This window comes from Elephantulus edwardii, unplaced genomic scaffold, assembly GCF_000299155.1.
Source record: "Elephantulus edwardii isolate Elephantulus edwardi_28Jun2011 unplaced genomic scaffold, EleEdw1.0 scaffold00172, whole genome shotgun sequence".
NCBI classification, from domain to species: domain Eukaryota; kingdom Metazoa; phylum Chordata; class Mammalia; order Macroscelidea; family Macroscelididae; genus Elephantulus; species Elephantulus edwardii.
This window is the reverse complement of record NW_006399922.1, coordinates 6164508-6172393: the sequence shown is the minus strand read 5'-3', so window position 1 is coordinate 6172393 and position 7886 is coordinate 6164508. Positions and strand designations below refer to the sequence as shown.

The following is a 7886-nucleotide window of genomic DNA, read 5'->3' as shown; positions in this document are numbered from 1 at the left end:
GCTTCTCCAGTGGTTCTTTCCACAGATTCCTATGCATACCATTAGGTGAAATCCGAGCATATAACCTGTGTTTATATCTCTTAAAAAACGTATTTGTTATGAATAAGTCATTGATTGTGAAAAATTCAATCATTTTCTCCAGCTCCATTTCTGTCACTGAGTCCATGTTTTCTGACTACTGATTCTTCTTCTCTGTTCCAAACTTTTGCATTCCAGTCACCCATTATTATCAATGCATCTTGATTGCATGTTCGATCAATCTCTGATTGTAAAAGTTGGTAAAAATCTTCTATATCCTCTTCCTAGGCTCTGGTTGTTGGTGCATATATCTGAATGATAGTGGTATTCACTGGACTTCCTTGTATGCGTATGGATATTATCCTGTCACTCACAATATTGTACTTCAAGATGGTTTAATTGTTCTCATATAGAATCTATATCTAGACCGAGAGGCTGCTTGCTGTGCAAACAGAGCAGGGGAACACTGTATGGTTTAAAATCAGGAAGGATGTGCATCTGTATGCTGAGCAAATAATCCACAAAGCCAGACAATATAAAAAAGAGGGTAGCATGAGGACTGTAGGAAGACTCATCAATAGCCAGCTTTATGCTGATTGCACAACTTTTTTAGCTGAAAGTGAGGAGAATATGAATGTTTGCTGCAGAAGATCAAAGACTACAGCCTGCGATTGGATTACATCTCAACATCAAGAAGAAAAAGCTCCTCACCTCAGTACCAAAAATCAACATTATTATTGTAGTAGTTGTTGTTAAGTGTCATCAAGTCGCATATAACTCATAGTGACCCTGTGAACAACAGATCTGAAACCCACCCTAAACTGTGCCATCTTCACACTTCCTGACACACTAGAGCCCATTGTGGCAGTCACTGCGTCAATCTACCTGGTTGAGAGTCTTCCTCTCCTTTGCCGATCCTCCACCCTTCAAAAGATCTTGTCCTTCCCCAACGAATAGCCCCTCCTAACAACATGCCCAGTCATGATGAGGTGAAGCCTCATAATTCTTGTCTCCAAAGAGCACTCCAGCTGCATCATCTTCAAGACATATTTGTTCTTTTACCCAGCCATGGGATGTTCTCCAACACCATAACTCAAAGACTATTCATCTTCTGTCGTCTTTATTCATTGTCCAACTCTCATGCATAACAAGTAATCAGAAAGACAATGGCCTGAATCAGATGCACCGTAGTCCTAAAACTGATATCATTACTCATCAATAATTTGTCCATAACTGCAGACTTTCCCAGTGCAATGTATTTCCTGACTGCTGGTACCAAGGATGTTAATTGTGTATTCAAGTAAGATGAAGTTGACAATTCAATCTCTGCTCCATCCATCATAATATTGCCTATCAGCCCAATAGAAAGAATCTCTGGTTTTTGGACATTGAAATGCAATCCATATTGAGGGCTGCTTCCCTTGATCTTTTGCAACAAGTGATTCAGGTGGACCTCAGTTTCAGCAAGTAAGGTTGTGTAATCTACATATTGAGATTATTGATGAGTCTCTCTCTGATCATGATGCCACATTCTTCTTCATAGAGTCTAACTTCATGTAAAATAGGTATGGAGAGAAAACACAACCCTTATGCTGACTTCTCCTGATCTGTTCACAGAACAGCCTACTGGTCCAGGTATAGGTTTCACATGAGCACAATTAAGTGCTCTGGGACTGCCATTTCTGTCAATGTCAGCTAAAACTTGTTATAATCCACATAGTCAAATGTCTTTGGATAGGCAAGAAAGCACAAATAGACATTTTTCTGGTGTTCTCTACTTTTAACTAGGATCCATCTGACATAAATCCTGCTTGAACTTCTGGAAGTTCCCTATCTATGTATTATCCTAGCCATTTTTTAATGATATTCAGCAGTATTGGATCACTTTTCTTGGGAATGGGAACAAATATGGACCTCTTCCATTCCATTGGCCAGATAGCTTTCCTTTTAATTTTAATTTCCTGGCACTGATTAAGTTCAAAAGTTCCATCTATTAATTGAAACAAGTCAACTGGTATTCCATCAATTCCTAGGACCTTATTTTTTTGCCAATGCCTTCAATGCAGTTTCTACTTCCTCCTTCATTACAGTTGGTTCTTGCTTATACGGTATTTATCGAAATTTTTCAATTTCATTTCTTTGGGTACAGTGATTCTGTTTATTTCCTCAATTTCTTTTGATGCTTTCTGGATCATTCCATATATTGTCCATAGCGTCTTTCAATATTGTGACTCTAAGTTCATATCTCTCACATGGAGACATTCAATGCAAGTTCTTCCCTTTTTATTCTCCAGTTTCAGCTGTCTGCACATTCCATTATAATACTTTTCTTTGTCCTCTTGAGCTTCCTTTTGAAATCTCCTGTTCATCTCTTTCATTCCAGGATGTTTTCTCTTTGTTTTGGATTCTTTATTTTCCCCAGAAATTACTTTTTTATTTTAACAAAAGTATTCAGAGACTTTTGATTTCCATTCATTCATTGTTGCAGACTTTCCTTCTTGCCCATCCCTCCCACCAGTTAGCTTTTCTCTTTGGAAAGTAAGAAAATTATTTTTAATGTTATACAATCTTCCCCCACCCAAGGTCCACTCTACTATGTAGCTTTCATTCTGAATTCTTGTCATGACAATAATACCTAATCATATATTTCTCCTAAACAGTTCTCTCCCACATCTGCTTCAATGCCATATACATTATTTATCCTCTCTTAGTTCCCCCCCAAACTCTGATGTCAGTCCTGCTTTACAAAAGTGGCACTATGCAGTATTTGTCTTTTTGTGACCGAGATATTTCACTCAGCATAATGTCCTCAAGGGTCACCCAGTTTGAATAATATTTCATGAGTTCCCTGTTTTTCAATGTAGCATACTATTCCATTGTGTAAATATACCAAAGCTTCTCTAGCCATTCATTTGTTGATGGACACTGGGGTTGTTTCCAACTCTTTACTATCGTGAACAAAGCTGCAGTAAACATGGGTGTGCATATATCTGCTTGGATAGCAGTTCTAGTTTCTTTAGAGTATATCCCAAATGGTGGAATTGCTGAGTCAAATGATATTTCTATTTCCAACTTTTTGAGAAAGTGCCATACTGCCTACCAAAGTGCTTGCACCATTTACACTCCCACCAACAGTGTGATTTGTTCCAGTTTCTCCACAAACTCTCCAGTATTTGTTGTTTGCTGCTCTGTTGACATTTGCTATTGTTACAGGGGTGAAATGGTATTTCATGGTTGTTTTGATTTGCATCTCTCTTAGAGCTAGAGATTTTGAGCATTTTGTCATATATTTGTTCACCATCTGAATTACTTCTTTGGTGAAGTGTTTGTTCATATCCTATGCCCATTTTTCAATTAGGTTGTTTTTCTTTATCTTGTTGTGATGCTCGAGTACTTTATAAATTCTAGATATAAGTCCCTTATCACACATGTCATTACCAAATATTTTTTCCCTAGACCATGGCTTCCCTTTTTACCCTATTGGAGAAGTTTTTGGATGTGCATGGGGATTTGATTCTTAGAAGGTCCCATTCATCTATTTTATCCTCTCCTGGTTGTAGGTTTTTCCAGTATGCTTGGAAGGCTTTTTAAGTTGTGGATTAGGGCGTCTAGAGTTCTTCCAAGCTTTTCTCTAATGAAACTTATAGTCCTTGGATTTAGTCCTAGGTCCATGATGCACTTTGATTTGGTTTTTGTGTATGGAGTGAGGTGTGGATCTTGCTTGAGTTTTCTACAGATAGTTTTCCAATTTTTCCAGCATCATTTGTTAAAAAGGCTGTCGTTTCCCCACTTAACTGATTTCATCTCCTTGCCAAAAATTAGTTGAACATAGGTAGGTAGGTAGGTAGGTAGGTAGGTAGGCTGATTTCTGGATTCTCATTCTATTCCATTGATCTATGTGTTTATCATTGTACCAGTACCATGCTGTCTTGACAACCATGGCAGTGTAGTAGGATTTGAAAATAGAGAGTGAGATGTCTCCTACTTTGTTTCTCTTTATAGGAGTGCTTTACTTATTCAGGGCCTCTTTCCATTCCAATTAAGTTGGAAATTACCTTTTTCCATCTCGTTGAGGAATGGAATTGGCATTTGGGTTGGGATTGCATTGTACATGCACATTGCCTTTGGTTCGTATTGTCATTTTCACAATATTGAGTGTTCCTATCCATGAGCAAGGTAGATTCTTCCATTTCTCTGGGTCTCTTTTTGTTTCTTGTAGTAATGTTTTGTCATTTTCTTAGAATAGATCTTTGTGCTTCTGGTTAGATTTATTCCTGAATATTTAATCTTGCAATTAGCTGTTGTGAAGAGTATAATTTTTCTTAGCTCCAGCTCTGTATTCTCTTTGTCACTGTAGAGAAATCCAATTAATGTTTGTATATTGAGTTTGTATCTTGCCACATTTCTGAATTGGTAAACTATGTCCAGTAATTTTCTTGCTGAGTCTTTAGGAATTTCTAAGTGTACTATCATATCATTGGCATATAGAGCTAATTTTACCTCCTCTTTGCCAATTTGAATACTTCTTATTTCCTTGCCCAGTTCCTGTTCTCAAGGGAAATGCCTTTAATCTCTCTCCATTGAGAACAATGTTGGCTCTCACATTTGCATATATACTTTTTACTATGTTGAAGAAATTTCACTCTACTTTGAATTGTTTTGAATCTATTTTGAATTTTGTTCTAAATTTCTATCCTATTCTGTTGAGTGCCTTAATCAGGAAAAGGTGTTGGATTTTGTCAAAGGCCCTTCCTGCATCAATTGATAGGATCATGTGGTTCTTATTCTTTGCATTGTTAATGTGATGAATGATACTGATTATTTTTCTTATGTTGAACTATCCTTGTATACATCTTATGAATTTCACTTGGTCATGGTGAATTATTTCTTTGAGGTATCGTTAGATTCAATTGGCCAAGATTTTATTCCAGATTTTTGCACCTATATTAATGAGAGATATTTTTCTATTTTAGTGGTGTCTTTACCTAACTTTGGTATCGAGGATATATTTGCTTCATAGAATGAGTCTGGGAGAATTCCATCTTTTTCTATTTTTTGAACTAGTTTATGTAGAATTGGTAACAGTTCTTCTCTGAATGTTTGAGAAAATTTGTTGTTTTTTGAGCTGAAAGTTGTTTTATTACCTTTCAATGTCTTCTTTTGTAATGGGTCTTTTCAAGGGTTCAATTTTGGTTTCTGTCAGTTTAAGTAAGTTGTGAATTTCTATTTGTCCATTTCTTCTAGGCTTTCATATTTGTTTAAGCATAATTTTTTACAATGTTCCAATATTAGCCTTTCTATTTTAGTTGTGATTTTAGTTTTATTTTCTGTTGTGATGTTGCCCATTTCATATCTTATTCAGATTATTTGTGTCTTTTTCTTCTTTCCCTTTGTTAGTTTTGTTAGTGCTTTGTAGATTTTATTGACCTTTTCCAAAGAACCAAATCCTAGTTTTGTTGATGGTTTCACTTGTTTTTTGGTTTTTTACCTCATTTATTTCTGCTCTAATTATAATAATTTCACTTTTTTTAGAGTGCGTCAAGTTTTCTTGCCGTTCTTTTTCAATTTGTTCGAGATGTTGTGTTAGAGAGTCAATGGTCATTTTTTCCTGCCTTTTTATGTGTTTGCCTATTGCTATAAATTGACCTCTGATTACTGCTTTGGCTGTTTCCCAGAGGTTTTGTTGTATTTTCATTGTCATTTGCTTTAAGAAACTTTTTAATTTCATATTTTATTTCTTCTAGAACCCAGTTATGTTCAAGCAAGTTGTTGTTCACACAATAAACCAACTTGACCTCATATATATTTATAGGCTAATGCACCCCAAAACCCCCTACAGTATACCTTCTTCTCCAATGTGCATGGAACATTCTTCAGAATAGATCACATTTTAGGTCACACAGTAAGCATCAGTAAACTAAAAAGCATAGAAATAATACAAAGCATCTTTTCAGACCAAAATGACTGGGATATTTCACTCAGCATAATGTTCTCCAGAGTCAACCATTTTGAATAATATTGCATGAGTTCCTTGTTTTTTAATGCAGCATAGTATTCCATTGTGCGAATATACCACAGCTTCTCTAGCCATTCGTTTGTTGATGGGCACTTAGGTTGTTTCCAACTCCTTGCTTTTGTGAACAAAGCTGCAGTGAACATGGTTGTGCATATATCTGCTTGGGTGTCAGTTATGGTCTCTTCAGGGTATATTCCCAGTAGTGGAAATGCTGGGTCAAATGGTATCTTTATTTGCAACTTTTTGAGAAAGCGCCATACTGCTTTCCACAGGGGTTGCACCATTTTACACTCCCACCAACAGTGAATCAGGGTTCCAGTTTCTCCACAACCTCGCCAGCATTTGTTGCTTGCTGTTCTGTTGAACAATTTTCCTGTGTACAGTATTCTTGATTGACAGTTGTGTTCTTTGAGTGTTCAATTTATTTCACTCCACTGGCTTCTTGCTCACAGCGTTTCTGCTGAGAAATCTGCACTTAATCTTATCTGCTCTCCTCTATAGGTTATTCTTTGTTTCTCACTGCTTTCAGAATTCTCTCCTTATCTTTGGTTCTGGCAAATTTGACTATGATATGCCTTGATGTTTTTCTTTTATAATCTATTTTATATTTTCTTCACTCAGCTTCTTGAATACATATTCTCTCATTCTTCATTATTCCTGGTAAGTTTTCTTCTAGTAATTCTTCCACAACTTTTTCCATGCCTTTACTTACTTCTTCCCATTCTAAGATTCTGGTTATGCACATGTTATTTCTCTTGATGGTGTCCCATATTCTTAGGTTGGGCTTTTTTTTTTTCTTTTCTCTTCCTTTTTGATTCTGCTTTTTGCTCTAGCAGATCAGTGGTGACAATTCTCTCTATTTCACTGGTTCTGTGTACCATCTCCTCAATCTCCATCATGTTAACAGCATTTGAAATATTTGAAATAATATTTTGGATTGTGGTTTCTTGTTTTTCCAGTGCCTCTAATGCTTTGTTTGTATTGTCTGCATTGTTTTGCATTTTTTTAACTTCCTCCTGGTTTTTGCTTGCAATGTCTTGTAATTCTTCAAGTTTGTCTTCACCCATTGAAAATGTCAATCATTTTTCTTTTAAATTCTGTGTCAAAAAGTTCCATCAGACTTTCTGGCTTCAGGAAATACATTTATACTGTGTTTGTGTGTGTGTGATGATATTTTGCTTTGGACTGATGTAGGAAGTAAGATACACTGCTTCTTTCATGTCATTGCTGTGGTAGAGTTTATCATACCTGAGGTGATAGCTGAATCTTGATCTGCTGTCACTGCTCCAGAAGAAGGTTGGGGAGGTGTGTATGCACATTCACATGGGTTTGGTGTACGTGTGGATGCACGTAGTGCGGACACACATTCAAGGCATGCGAGGGTTGGGCGGGGACACACACGCAGACCCATGCCAGGGGGTGTCTGCAGGGAGTACAGGGACCTGATTGGAAATCCAGGAAGTTTTAGTTTTCCTCTCAAGAACTCAATCTCCCACTCCAGTTGAGCTTTCTTTGTCTCACTCCCTCCTGCTTAAGGTGAAGGGATTCCACAATTTGTCCAGCAGTCAGCAGTGATCCCTTCATAAGTACCTCACTCAAATTCTCACTGTCCTACTTGCTCCTGGTTTGTGGGTCCCGTCATGATTTGCTGCTCCCTGCCGAGGCTCACTGCTCCCTGCCAAGGCAGGCACGCTGCTCCGAGGCAGGCACACTGCTCCTCACCAAAGTTCGCTGCTCCCTGCTGAGGCCTGCTGCTCCCCTCTGAGTCTCCCAAACGAATTATTTTCATAATAGTTCTCACTCAAATTCTGTTTGTCCTGCTGTCTCTGTATGCACTCGACTCTGGCTGTGC

General features: G+C 37.5%; 1 pseudogene; it reads right to left on the bottom strand.

Annotated features, from left to right (window-relative positions):
- The window catches only part of LOC102874368, a 22649-nt pseudogene extending 14973 nt beyond the window's left edge, over positions 1–7676 (bottom strand).
- Between the last annotated feature and the right edge of the window lie 210 nt (positions 7677–7886).